This window comes from Rhinolophus sinicus, linkage group LG01 (genome assembly GCF_036562045.2).
Source record: "Rhinolophus sinicus isolate RSC01 linkage group LG01, ASM3656204v1, whole genome shotgun sequence".
NCBI lineage: Eukaryota > Metazoa > Chordata > Mammalia > Chiroptera > Rhinolophidae > Rhinolophus > Rhinolophus sinicus.
Genome location: NC_133751.1, coordinates 140,861,291 through 140,876,677, shown reverse-complemented (window position 1 = coordinate 140,876,677; position 15,387 = coordinate 140,861,291). Strand labels below are relative to the sequence as shown.

At 38.2% G+C, this 15,387-nt stretch overlaps 1 pseudogene; it reads left to right on the top strand.

Moving 5' to 3' along the window:
- The first annotated feature begins 171 nt into the window (after positions 1 to 171).
- On the top strand, positions 172 to 4,008 carry LOC141567448 (large ribosomal subunit protein eL19-like; annotated as a pseudogene).
- Positions 4,009 to 15,387: the final 11,379 nt, after the last annotated feature.

The following is a 15,387-nucleotide window of genomic DNA, read 5'->3' as shown; positions in this document are numbered from 1 at the left end:
CATTATGTCCTACTTGGTAGTTGACTAATCTTAGGTTTATTTTTATTATTAATGAAAAATGGAACTCTTTCTTTCAGTCCTACATTTTAGTCAGACATGATATCATGCAAACTGGTTATATTTTGAAAACATAGCTTTTCTTTGGTGATTCAGCATCATTCTCACTTATTGCTCCCATGTCTAGGTTCTAGGGTTGGAAGAAGATGATGTTAGACTAATATGTTTTATTTAACGTTGACTAAAAGAGTTCAGAATGTTGATGTAACAAATTTTGTTTTTAAGAAATAAGAGTGAAGAGGGAGTCGTTTCCTTTTTCCGCTCTGGCCGCAGCCATGAATATGCTCAGGCTTCAGAAGAGGCTTGCCTCCGATGTCCTCCACTGTGGCACAAAGAAGGTCTGGTTGGATCCCAATGAAACCAATGACATCGCAATGTCAATTCCCATCAGCAGATTCAGAAGCTGATCAAAGATGGGCGGATGATCCGGAAGGCTGTGAGTGTCCATTCCCAAGCTTGATGCTGGAAAAACACGTTGGTCGTAGGAAGGGTAGCCATATGGGCATAGGTAAGCGAAAGGGTACTGCCAATGCTTGAATGCCTGAGAACTTAACTTAGATGAGAAGGATGAGAATTCTTTGCCGACTGCTCAGAAAAGACCGTGAATCTCAGAAGATTGACATGTATCACAGCCAGTACCTGAAAGTGAAGGGTAACGTGTTAAAAAAAAAAGTGGATTTTCATGGAACACATCCACAAGCTGAAGGTAGACAAGGCTCGCAAGAAGCTTTTTGCTGATCAGGCTGAGGCCTGTAGGTCTAAGACCAAGGAAGCACCCAAGTGCTGTGAATGGTGGCTCCAGGCCAAGAAGGAGGAAATCATCAAGACTCTGTCCAAGGAGGGAGACTAAGAAATAAAGCTTCACCTCTCTTACCTGTACGTAGTGACCTGTACTTAAACTTAGCTCTTCTAGCCATTGTCCAGGACATAGATCGATCATTCAATAAAATAGCCCTCATCTGCCAAAAAAGAAAAAAGAAAAGAAATAAGACTGGATTATTTTTTAAAGATTTCTTTTTTCTTTCTTTCTTTTTTTTAAATGGAGGTATAATTTATATAAAATGCACAGACTTTACATATTCCATTCAATGAGTTTTGACCAAATAAGACATAGAACACTTCCAGCACCTGAGAACTTTTCCTCATGCTTCTTTCTAAGCAAAACCCTTCAAACATCCACAGTCAAGCATTGTACTGATTTCTGTCACCACAGATGTGTTTTGGGCTTCATATCAATAGAGTAATACAGTGTATATTCTTTTGGAGCTACTTACTTTTGTTCAACATAATTGAATAACAGGCCATTGCTGTAGCTGTCATGACTGAGAAGTTGGTCACAGCAGCCAGCTTCCAACAACACTGCCTCTGCTTAGTTTTGTGCCAGTAAAATGGATGCTCTGTGATTGGCCTCTTTTACCAAGTAACTAATTTCTTAGCCAGTCTTGTGTGATGCATCTGACTGGCATAATTTATCTCACATATCTTCACCCAGCAGCTAGGAAGTTGGAAATTATGTGTTTGGATTCTTCATTAAGATGGAAAGATGTCTATCATGGGTAATTATCCAAACACGAAGAATGGGTTCAAAAGATTCTGATTAGTCACAAATGACAAATATCTGCTGCCCACCAAATCTTTCAGTAAAGTCTAAAAACCTTTTATAATGGTGAGTGGTGGGGTTGTGGAGAATAAAGGAAAAGAGCGGTAAGTGGAAGTGAGGTTTACCACACATTTACCTGATGCTCAAGTGGAGGAAATAACATACTATTTAAAGCCTGTGCCCAAGAACCCAGAAAATAACAGCAAAGTGAGTGGTGGTCCATGAGTAACTTGAAGCACCAGGGAGAGTACAAGATTCCAGACTAATAACACACTAGAGAAAGATTACCTATGTTAAAAATTAATTTTTATACTATCATCAACAAGACAAATAATAACAAGCGTTGGAGAGGTTGTGGAGGAAAAGGAACCCTCATACACTGTTGGTGGGAATGTAGACAGGTGCAGCTGCTGTGGAAGGCAGAATAGAGGTTCCTCAAAAAATAAAGAATAGAATTACCATATGACCAGCGATCCCTCTTCTGGGGATCTACCCAAAAAATCTGAAAACATTTATTCATAAAGATATACAAAGTCAGACAATTAAGTTCGTGAACTTGCCACCGTGTGCTTACATTGGCAGCACTGTACAAACAGCTCGGTAAAGTTTCATAACCTTGGTATATCAGTGTCTCACAGCTGTGTTCGTGTCGACATGTGGCAGTGTCTTGCTGAGTGGCGTTCATTACTGTTGTTGTGAGTTTTTGTGTGCTGTCATAAGATTGTCTGAGCTTGAATTAGAGCAACGTACAAACATTAAATTTCTTGTTAAACTTGGCAAGAGTGGAAGTGAAATCAGGGACATGTTAGTCCAAGTTCATGGGGATAATGCCATGAAGAAAATGGAAGTGTACAAATGGATTAAACGTTTTTCTGGAGCGGAGAGAACACATCATTGATGAAGAGAGGTCAGGGCGGCCAGTAACAAGCAGAACTGACAGAAACATTGTTGAATTTGTCGAATTGTGTGTCAAAATTGTTGGCTGACTGTGAGAAGCATAGCAAACCAAGTAAACATCGACAGGGAAACAGTTAGGGAAATCTTAACTGAAAATCTTGGCATGAGAAAAGTGTGTGCAAAAATGGTCCCAAAGGAGCGCACCAATGAACAAATGTGATGGAGAGTCAAAGTTTGCCAAGACCTTTTGGAGAGGCAAGATGATGTTTTCGGCCATTTTATCTCTGGTTATGAAACATGGATGTACCAATACAACCCTGAAACAAAGCGTCAAAATGCACAATGGAAGTCAGCCAATTCTCCAGGACCAAAAATGTTCTGTCAGTCTAAATCAAGAGTCAAAACGATGTTGCTAAACTTTTGTGATATCAGAGGTATTATTCATTATGAATTTGTACCAACTGGAAAAACAGTTAACCATGTTTACTATTTGAAAGTGCTGAAAGCCTGCCTGAAAAAGTTGGACAAAAATGACCTGAACTTTTCACCAAAAAGTCATGACTCTTGCATCACAACAATGTGCCAGCTTACACGGCACTGTCTGTCAGGGAGTTTTTAGCCAGTAAACAAATAACTGTATTGGAATGCCCTCCCTACTCATCTGATCTGGCCCCCAATGACTTCTTTCTTTTCCTGAAGATGAAGGAAATATTGAAAGGAAGACATTTGATGATATTCAGGACATCAAGGGTAATACGATGACAGCTCTGATGGCCATTCCAGAAAAAGAGTTCCAAAATTGCTTTGAAGGGTGGACTATGTGCTGGTATCAGTGCATAGCTTCCCAAGGGGAGTACTTCGAAGGAGACCATAGTGATATTCAGCAATGAGGTATGTAGCACTTTTACTAGGATGAGTTCATGAACCTAATTGTCAGACCTTGTATGTACTCTGATGTTCATTACAACTTTATTTATAGTGACCAAGATATGGAAACAACCGAAGTGTTCTTCGATAGATGATTAGATAAAAGAAGATGTAGCATATATACACTATGGAATACTACTCTGCTGTAAGAAAAATTCAAATACTGTCATTTGCAACAACATGGATGGATCTTGAGATGATTATGCTAAGCAAAATAAGTCAGACAGAAAAAGTCGAGAACTGTATGACTTCACTCATATGTGGGATATAAAACTGAAAGCAATAAGGGAACAAGACAGAAACAAAACCTCATAGACACAGAAAACAGTTTAGGGGGGAAGGGGGAAAAGGGAATGGTAGAAGAGAATAAAGGGGGTCAAATATGTGGTGATGGAAGCAGAACTGACTCTGGGTGGTGAGCACACAACATGACATATAGACGATGTATTATAGAATTGTACACTTGAAACCTATGTAATTTTACTAATCATTGTCACCCCAATAAATTTAATTAAAAAATAATTTTTATAAAGAATACAATCATAATTCTCAAATAAATATGAAATGAGCACTATCAAAGATATTTAACTCATTAATTTATTGAAGAAATTATAAACCTCAATTGAATAAAAATTAGAAAATGCAAATAGACAAAGGTAGAAAATAAACAACACCCATAACTTTACTTTCAAAGAAACTATGTATTTATTTAGAAACTATATATACATATATATGTATATATATACATATATAATATTATATTATATAAATATAATATAATATTAGATGATATATACCAAGGGTGCCAAAAAAAGTACACATTTTAAGAGATGTTATCTATGTATTACTTTTCAAAGTTGAATTGAATTACGGTAGCAATGTGTAGAATTACGTTCGCTCAAAAGATCTTGTTAATCAAGTGAATGTAATTCATTATATTACAATTTTAATACAGTTTTTTTCCTTTCTTAAAATGTGTATACTTTTTTGGCAACCTCTCTTTTTGTATAATTCCCATATGAAATACACAACACATACACACACAGACACACACACATATATATTTGGGAGGGACCATATATGGGATCATACTAGACTTAATGTATTGTTTTAAAATAGAATTAATAAATGAGAAGAATTTAAGTTTTAAATTAGAATATGATTCTTTTTTTTTTTTTTTTCCTCTTTTCCCTAAAAGTAGTTTTCTGTAAAATCATTCTATGGGCCCAACTGGAAAAAATGAGAGAAAGATCAAAACTAAGTAAGATGTCAGGCTAACTCGAGCAACTGTATAGCGAGGATTCAAGCATCTGGCTGACTGTCGGACTAGATGACCTCTCAATTTTCCAACACTGACGTGTCTAATGTAAGGGAGTTTTGGGAAATTAGACTAGAAAGTCAGATTTCAAGCTGGTTGCATTTATATCTTGGATCCAAAGCTGTGGATATGTAAGGGTGTCAGGGGAAACTTATGGGAGCATATTTTCATAAAATAAGAGTGCCAAAGTCAGTAATCTTTTTTAATCTTTTTCTTCCTCTTCTTCTTTCTCTTTCCTCTTTTCTTTACTTTTGTGTGGAATGATCACATTCTCTCAACTTTCTTAGAACTCCCATATGAAACAACCCAGATAATAAGGGGAAGTTCAATGTCAGATACACAACTCTGTCTTCTCTTTTCGCATCAATCTGAACATAATAAATCTTTGTAAAAACAGTGACTAATCTTACCTACATCATTTTACAATATTATATAAAGATTCACATGCAAATAGGACTCACTAAAATTTTTATTTTATTTTTATTTTTTATTTTTCTTAAAGATTTTATTGTGGAAAGGGAACAGGACTTTATTGTGGAACAGTGTGTACTTCCAGGACTTTTTTCCTAGTCAAGTTGTCCTTTCAATCTTAGTTGTGGAGGGTGCTGTTCAGCTTCAAGTTGTTGTCCTTTCAGTCTTAGTTGTGGAGGGTGCAGCTCAGCCCCAGGTCCAGTTGCCATTGCTAGTTGCAGGGGGCACTGCCCACCATCCCTTGCGGGACTCGAGAAGTTGAACCAACAACCTTATGGTTGAGAGCCCACTGGCCTGGCCCATGTGAGAATTGAACCGGCAGCCTTCGGAGTTAGGAGCATGGAGCTCCAACAGCCTGAGCCACCAGGCAGGCCCCTAAAATTTTTATTTTTAATTGTGGTAAAATACACATAATGTAGAATTTACCATTAGCCATTTTTAAGTGTAAAATTCGGTGGTATTAAGTACACTGATGTTGTTATGCAACTATTACCACCATCTATCTCTAGAACCCTTTCCATCTTCCCAAACTGAAACTCTGTACCCATTAGACAATAACTGCCCCATCCCTCATTCCCCAGCCCCGGTAACCACAATTCTTCTTTCTGTCTCTGTGAATTTGACTACTCTAGGTAACTCATGTAAGTAGAGTTATATAATATTTATCCATTTTTGACTGGCTTATTTCACTTAACATAATGTCCTCAAGGTTCATCCTTGTTGAAGCCTATGTCAAATTTTACTTCTTCATTAAAGTTGAATAATAGTCCATTGCATGCATGCACTACATTTTGCTTATCCATTCATCTCATTCAAATTTTTTGAAGGCTATTCCTGTAACCCATTCTTCTGTTAAGGCCTTGTCTTACTTTTGGAGCTTGGAAATGTTACTGGTGTTCTACTTGAAAGTTTCTCAACATTTCCAGATTTTACTTGACAGCCTAGCATTCTTTGAGAGTTGTTTTATTTATTTATTTATTTATTTTTCATTTTTTATTCTCAGACATAGCTGCTGTTCTCCCAGGGAGCAAGCCATCTCAGGGCCAAGGCTTCGGTGTGAACAGAAAAAGAGTGAGGTCAAGGCCATAAGGTGCTTCCTATTGCCTTATTCAACAAATATTCACAGGCCACTCCTGTGGAGAATGTACCACCTTTATTGCTGTGGTGGCCACTCTTCCCACAATGGGCTAATGTACATTTGGTGGAGACAGTGGACCTAAGTGCTGAAATAGTGGGCTTGATACGACTTACGCTCTGTGCTCAATAACCAAGATACATCACTGTAGGCAAGCTGTGCTTTTCACTCACACACAGGGGTTGCCACAAATCAAGAAACAGCAGAAGATGGCCAAGTAACTCTTTGCTTCCCCTGCCTCCCGACCACCCCACCCTCCTCACCCCAACTCCCTGCTTCTGGTAGCTTGGTTTTGTGACCATCTTGTAAATTAGCTACAAAAGAGAACTAATCCTTTCTCCCTGGACCACATGAGCTTCCCTGAATCTCGCATTTTCATCATGGCATTTTCAATAAGGAACTATGGGGTACAGGCACCACCCTAGATGGAATGACATAGAATTAATTTTCTCCTTCCAGATACTTTCATTTGTTACCACAGTTGTCAAAGCATGTGAAAAATAAATCACAGTCTCCTCAGTTGCACACCCTCTCTTCTACATATTCCAGGGAACTGATGTAATTTCTCCAAAGATTTCTTGGAAAACAGTGACTTTTTTTAGTGTCTCCTCGTAATACTACTTTGGTCTATGGCCAGAAAAGCCTAGGTTGGCTCTAATTTTAATTAACATTTATTGAACTATTTTTTCCTTATTATTTTCTTCTGGGGTTCTCTTCATATCCATTTCTAATGTCTTTGACATCATAGTGGGCTCCAAGAAGTACCATACAATAGAAACCAATGCAAAGATTATTAGTACATAAAAAATTTTTTACTTTTTTCCCAAGAAGTGAAGCAAGTCAGTATGAAATATGAGAAAGTGTAATTTTTCTCCACTTTTATGTCTCTGCCATAGCAGGGAGCTTCCCTTGTAGTTAAGTTCTCTTCTTTCTTCCAGAAAGAAGATTATTACAAGGAGGTTAGTTAACCACCGTGGGGAGTTGATGAAGTCCCGTCTCTTTGAGTCATGGTGCGTAACTCAGTGGGAGTCAATTCCACACAGAGTTTTAGTGACGGTGATCTCACTATTTTATACCTCATGTCTACACTTCTGATTACGCACAAAGTTGCTTTCCCTGATGAACAAAGTCTTGTCTAAGACAAAGTTGACCTTGCATTTTCATCAGTCCCTTTCCTCCCTCAGTTAGACATGAATCATACTCTTCACACGTAGGCATGTGGTACTTGTTAAATAGTTCAACCAAATAAAAATGGTTCCACTCCAGATCGTTATTGACACTTGTTATTTCACATCTACGAATATAACCAGAGTGAGTGTACTTTAGTTGAATCCCTCGGGCAGCATTACAACATTCCCAGAGGAGTTTGGGCCACTGCCTCAAGCCCGTGGGTCCTACTGCTCTTCTGCCTCCCAAGTAGAGGCACGGAGATTGGTACTATCACTTAGATGCTGTGATCCAAGGGATGAAAAATGATGAGCTCTCCTAACGTAGCTCCCTCACTGGAATATCTAGGTAACATCAAAGTTAGTCTTTAATAGTTGGCTGTAGGCTGTTAGGGTGGTCTAAACCAAGATGCTACAAAGCCTTATTAAAAATGTTTGGATGCCCCACAAAGCCCTACTGTATTCAAGTCTACCAGGACATTTGGGTAGGAATGGGGTTGATGGGCTTTGCTGTTCATAAAATGAAGAGCGCTGAGAAAGCTTTGAGTCTGGGTGCATATGGTCATCACTAACCAGCTTTCCTTGGAGCGCACATCAGATAAAATGCTATTCAGGCTGTAACTTTAAGAAAGCTCTGTTAGATGGGAACATGGACTATTGCTGTACACTTGTATAAGTTCTGTTTCCTTCATGGCAGGAATAAACGTACCTATAAGATGTAAACATTAAGAAGTTAGTTCTTTTACTTAGCATTCTAGTTCGATAAAATTCCATTTAAACCGTGGTCCTTAAGCTGGGTTCCATGGACTCCCAGGCTTCTATGAAAGGCTTAGGGGATAAGTGAGACACCTGAAATTATATGCACAATTTTGTGCAGCTATAGATATTTCTCGGAAGAGATACCCTAGCTTTTATCCGTCTCAAAGCTGTATGTCACTCCTTCACTTGTTAAGTGATTTGAAATGACTATATTATGATGTATATAGTTCCTAGTTATTCAATTAATCAACTTTCATGAATAAATACAAGGGACCACCTAAGAAAGACAGCATATTTTACATTTAGGAAGAAACAAAGCTACAGTGACTCTTGTTTTGGAAAAATGTTACCATTTCTTGGGATGAATTGCACAATAATCCTCCAAGAAAACAATGAACAATGCAAGGCTATAAATGTAAGTGGTATGGGAAACATGCTAAATGATTTAGCGTGGGGAGGGATCACTGTTGTTGGACGAGGAGCTGAAGTTGAGCCTGGAGAGACATCAGCAAAGCCTGACACTGGTGTTCAGCCAGTATGCTCTGGGTGTTCATATCGGATGTTAAATAATGAGATGTTTTTGTGCCAAATGGTTACAGTCTTCCACCACACCCACTCCAGGGTCTCCAGTGACCTGGCCATATCTGTCCCTCCGTCAGGAATTCCCAACATTTCTCCCCACCATACCCTCCTCCCCCACCACCACCACCTTCCTAGGACCCAGTAACTGCAATTGATGCCTGGCCCAGAAGGAATTCTCTAGGACATGACTCCAACATGAGCTAGAGCCTTTCTGATGGTTCAGTGTCCACACCAATCAGTTCATATTTTGAATATCACCACTGCCTTTAACGTGCGAGATGTGTTTGTTGGAAGTTCACTTGTACAACTATATGACTGAAATAATAGAAAGCAGAGGGAAAATACGTCAGGACATGGAAACGGTGAGAGTGAGAAGAATCAAGTTTGTGGATGAGACTTTTCTGGAGTGGGATGGCTAATTTAGTTGGATACAAGGAAGAGTCATAACAAATGATAAAGTTACAAAGAGAAGCTGTAGCCAGCTGTTGTGGGAAGAATTTGGGAGTTTGGGCTGTAGATATTAGGCGTCATCTGAAAATGCTTAAGGTACGGAATGACATGATGAAAATGGCACTTTTATAAGAATAATCTGGCAGGGATGTGTAGGATTAAAGGACAGAGGGGACCATTGGCAGGATAAATTCCAGATGTAAATTAGCCACCATGAAGTTCTGTGGAAATGAAACAATCAATGTTGAATTTTAATGCAAGAGGGTGTGGAGGAAAAGAGGCCCTGGCTGTGGCACATGAATAAAACTGGGCAGAATATTTGATAAGGGGTCATAAGAAACCTGGGCCATGTGGTCACACTACTCCTAGAAAGAGAGCAGATCAGGTTAGTGGCCACAGAAGGGAGCTCTGTGAAGGGCAGGGAAAATTGCATTGTGGCTTGGAGTAGCTCAGGGTAGTATCATGGAGGCTAGGTTACAAAGATGCTACTCAACAATTACCAAATCGTAAAATAATATGACAAAAATGAGAGAGAGAGAGATAGAAAGAGAGAGAGAGAGAGAGAGAGAGAGAGAGAGAGTATATCTTAGACTTATCATTTGACTGACTTGTTCTTTCCTGTTCCATCCAATTCTAGACCAACAACCAAGCATGTCTTGGCAGCCCAGAACCTCTCCCTAGCCTGCACTGCACAATTTCAGGAAACAACAGGAGTCATTGTACACCCATGTGGTGATGTGCATTGCATTGGTGGCCCCATGAGATCCTAAATTTTATTTAAATTATCTAGTTATTGTCTCCTATCTTAAATCACCCCTGAAAATCAACTCTTCTAATTGGAGCTTAAAACCAGAAGACAATATTATTAGTAGTAATGTTATTTTACTTTACATTTACTGTTCAAAAAAAAAACACGTTTTTATGTACATGAGCTCATTTAATCCTCCTAAAATACCTTATAATTGTTAAGTAAACATTATTATCTTCATTTATCCATTTGAGGAAACTGAGCTTCAGAAAGTTAAAGAGAAATATGGTCGGAACTCACATTTTTTGAGCATCTATTATGTGCCAGGCCCATTACATATGTCCAGGTTCACAGAGCTAGTAAGGGTCAGAGCAGTCAGCCCTGCTGTCCTGGTGATTTTCAGGTGGTATGATTTCCAACACAAGCCAACAAGCTAACCTACCAGCCATAGTCCACCCACCTGAGAAAACTTTGCTTTGACTATTGGCACCAAAAGTAGAGTTTTTATTCTTCAAGTGGTTGAAAAACAGCTGAGGTCATCCTCCCAAAAGGCAATAATGTTTCCAGTCCAATTTATAAAGTCGCCAAGTAATAAGATCTGAAGGACACTGTTTTGTTTTATTTTTACTGGGGACAAAGCCTGTTTTTATTTATAATTTCTCTGGAGGAGTTTAAGCACAGAGAGGGATAAATTACCTTTGGCTTTATGGATCCAATATCATCAAACTGCCCCATGCAGATATTATGTTATTAAAATGAGTGCTGTCTGTGAGCTCATTCTATCTTGTTACATTGTATACTAGGGCAAACTAATTTAAATAAAGTGAAATGAATAATTAATGAAAGAAAAAATATTCCTTTCAAAATTCCCAGATACATTTGTCCTGTTCTTTTGTTCTAGCTGCTCGTTATTTCCTCTTTCCACATTTTTGCATCATTTTGACTTCTTTACCTTCACAGTTTATTCCTTCGTTTCTATTTCAGAGTTGCCATAATGGCAGCCTAGCTGCAGACAAGAAGCCATTGCTCTCTGTAGGAGATGGCGTGGAAGACAGGAACAGCTGTTGCTCTTTCTACCCCGGACACCTAGAAATGTCTTGTCTGACATCCGTGGACCCACCCACCAGGTTCATACATGGGTGGAGGACCCCGTGCTCCCTGACTGAGCCAGGACAGTACAAGTACCTTTCCACTGGAACGACTATTTCTGGTCACTCTTTGCTCTTTTTTAGTGAACTGGTTAATCTATAGCCTTTCTACTGAAAGTGCAGTCCAAGGACCCGCATCACCGTCAGGATCACCTAACCATATTTGAAATGCAGAAACTCTGCCCCAAACCTGTGGAGTCAGGATCTCCACGTTAACAAGATCCCCAGTTGATGCATATGGACATTAAAGTTTGAGAAACACTGGCCTACAAGACACCCTTTGGTCCACAAACATATTTTCCCTTTCTAGTAACTGTGGCACACGTTGCAAGGGAAATCAAGAGCAATCATATACTATGCTGAGATATAGCTTAGTAGAAATTTTGTCCCTACATACAACTAGGCTCACTAAGACCAATTAGAAAACAAACTTAACTAAGAACAAAAAGGTGAGCGCTTTTGCCTGATATGTTTTTAATACTCTGAGTAGATCAGTGAACTTCCTTACTGCAACAATTTGACACCTCTTGTAGAGTACTATTCAAAACAGAGAAATAATCAGAAACAACTTATTCAAGCACCAACCCAAATCTTGCTTCTTGGCAATTTCTAGAATTCCTCATACAGCCCTTCAGGTAAAAACAAACTACAAAATCGCAAATCAAAAAACAAAGATAGTCAAGCAAAATAAATTTCTTTTAATATTTCTCTAGCTGTGTTCAGTAGGCTTATGCATGTTCTCTTAACAGCTGAGCTCCCTAGAAGTTACATTGATTTATTCAGATGCTTTGCCCGATTATTTCTCCTTTGGGATTTTTGATGATAACAGAACCAAAATTTAATATTTTATTAAATATTTTCCAACATTACAAGTCTACACTCTCTTTAAGCATTCTGAGAATCTCAAGGCTCTTTGAGCTTTTTCTGTCCTGTGATTGTTTTAGAGTTCAAGCCAAACAATTAGGTTTATCCTATCATCACTTTATCCAAAAAAAGCTCTGTCAGGAACAGCATTCAGTTTGCAATCAGACAAGGAAAGCAGGAAAAAATCAGCAATATTCTCAGATTTCCTTAAAATAATTTCCTTAATATAATATCGAGGTTTACTGCTTCATATCTTACAGGCTTGAATATTAAGGATCAATCTTTATTTTTGAGCCTCTTGTTCATGAACAAAATACTCAATTGTCCCTTTCTAGCATAGTGAAAGGCAGTGGCATCATTCTCTAAATACTTTAACAAAACAGAATTTTCTGACTGATCAATTATGTTTACATGATAAATCAGTGGTTCAGGCATGATTCAAGAAGATAACATCCTTTATTCTTTCATTTTATTTTTATTATTTGGTCGAACTATTTCTAAATATTTGATCTATCATATTTTATTCACTTATACAAAGTTATTCTTATACACTAATGTAAAAACCTGTCCATTGGAACCATAATTTAATATATATAAATATCTATCTATCTATCTATCTATCTATCTATCTATCTATCTATCTATCTAGTCACAAGATGTGGAGTACAGCATAGGGAATAGAGTCAGTGGAATTGTAACAGCTTTATATGATGTCAGAGGGGTAATAGATTGGGGGAGGGAGGTTATCACTTTGTGAGGGGTATAACTATCTAACTATTACATTGTTTTGTACACCTGAAACTAATAATAATAATAAAAAGAAGTCAACATTTTTTAAAAACCCCAAAACCTGTCCATTGGGACCAGCATATTAGACTCCTACTCTTGTATCTAACCGCTACGTATAGTCACTGTACTTGCAACTGTAGGTGACACAAAAGAAATAAAAAATTGTCTTTGTCATCAAAGTACTTCTCTAGGTAGGAAGACAAAGCAGAAGAAGTGTGGGAGAGAAAAATGGAAAAAGTGTCTCACTAATGTAAAGATGGTAACAGCTACCATTTGTTGAGCACTTGCCATGGGTAAAGCACTGTGCTTAGCCCTTGACATATAACATGATCTCAGTCACAACAGCTCCATTTTACAGATGAGAATACTGAGGGTGGGAAACTTTGGTAACTTGAAATTGGCATTCAAACCATCTGATATCAAAACCATGCTCTTAACTACGTAGTACTGAGTGGTACAGAGTATGAGGTAAAGTACTATTTTCCTTTACTTTTTAAAAAGTCTGTTGTCTATTATATTATGTATTTTTTTCCAGCTTTATTGAGATATAATTAGCATTTACCATTGTGTAAGTTTAAGGTGTACAACTTGTTGATTTGATACACTTATATATTGCAAAATAATCACCACTACAGTGTTAGCTAACAACTTTATCACATCACATACTTACCATTTCTTTTTTGGGGTGAGGACATTTAAGATCTACAACATTAGCAAGATTCCTTTACTTTTATGTATTCCAATTGCAAACGTCTTGAAAACTAGAATGATGTTACAATGCAGGGCACATTTTAAGTGTTCCGACTTCCCCAAGGAGGAACTGCAATGGAATCACCAAAATCTTAGCAACGGCAGTGTAAGCTTAGAGTCCAAGACCTTTTCTTAAAAAAAAGAGCAATAGTACAATGGATTTCAGGTCGTTTTCTCATGGTTTGCACACCCACTAAACTCTTAATACCTCCCAAGTTGTTTCATGCCTTTGCAATTTTTCACCTGAACTTTTGCATCAGTTTGCCTCCTCTAACTTTAAGAGTCAACTCAGTCTTCACCTCTTCTGAGGAGGAATCTTTCCCTGAGAGAGAGCGGACTACTCTCTCCTTTGTGTTTTGCTACTGCTGGTATCCCACCTCGTCATAGCATACATTGTACTGTATGAAACACTGGTGTGTGCGTGTGAATGCGTGTGTGTGTGTGTGTTTGTGTGTGTGAATTTATAGGGAAGTCTGGGAGGAGAGTTCGTTGCCTTCGAGTAGCGGAGATAAATGTGTAGCATATATGTATATATCTCATGTCATGGCAGTGTAGATTTACATGAGATGTCAAGGCATCTCATAGCAACATAATATTTATTGAGTGTGTGACAGACATTCCATAAATAACAACTTTTATATTAGGAAATAATATATTATAGTGTAGTGTAGGAGAAGGTTTCCCTCTAACTTCTTAGGGTCTTGGCTGGGTCTGAAAATGAAACTGACAAAAACAGATAATAGGAGAAAAGCATACAAATATGTTTAATATAAGCTTTACATGATATTGGAGCCTTCGTAAGGAAATGAAGACCCAAAGGAACAGTTAGATCTGAGTATTTTATGCTGGGTTTGATGAAGAGTGTACAGTTGTGGAGAAATATGATAGGTGCAGGAGTATGAGGTGAGTGTAGTTAACTGGGGAAACAGCAAGACTTGTTTGTTTGAATTTTTCTCAGCATCCATTTATCTTTGGAGGTAAGAATGTACCTCTCACAGGAGGGTTTTATGACCTGTTTCAGAGGAGAGGGGGAGTGGTAGGGGAAAGGCCAGAATGACATTCTTCTCCTGTTTTCTCAAACTCCTTCAGCTTAAATTATTCAATGTGCTAAGATGCACATTTTGGGGTAGCATGTCCTGAGCGCCATCATTCATAAAGTGTTCCCCAAATTGCCCCATTAGAAACTCTTCAAGATTTTAATAGCTGCTCCATCAAAAAAGATGGATTTAATGGTCAAAGCAGTTGGAATAAAGTTAAACTTTTTAATGTGTTTTAATTTTTCCTGCACTACTTCTCAAAACTCTTCATGTGCGGGTGTGCATTTGTGAATCCCCAAAAGTGAATCCAGTGTGCACCGTTTCCCAGTCCTATCTGGCCATAGATGTCCTTCTCTATGCACCACAGAACACAGTGTGGAGACAGATTTCATGGTCAAGAGTTTTACCAATGTCATCATATGTTAATTGCTTGATTTTGGATCGTCTCTTCAAGCCTTAGTGTCCCTATCTGCAAAGTATGGTACTACCTGTATCTCATATTGTTGTTGGCAAAATAAAAAGGTTTACAAGATGCCCAGGAGCTCTTAGTAGATGCCAGCATTATAATTGTTAATATCCAGGAGCTGACTATTACTCATTTTTAGAATCCCAGCGCTTTGCAGAGTCCTGGATCTCAAGGTGAGATGAACTCAGGCTGTTGTTACACCTGGCCTGGTTTTAGCATGAAG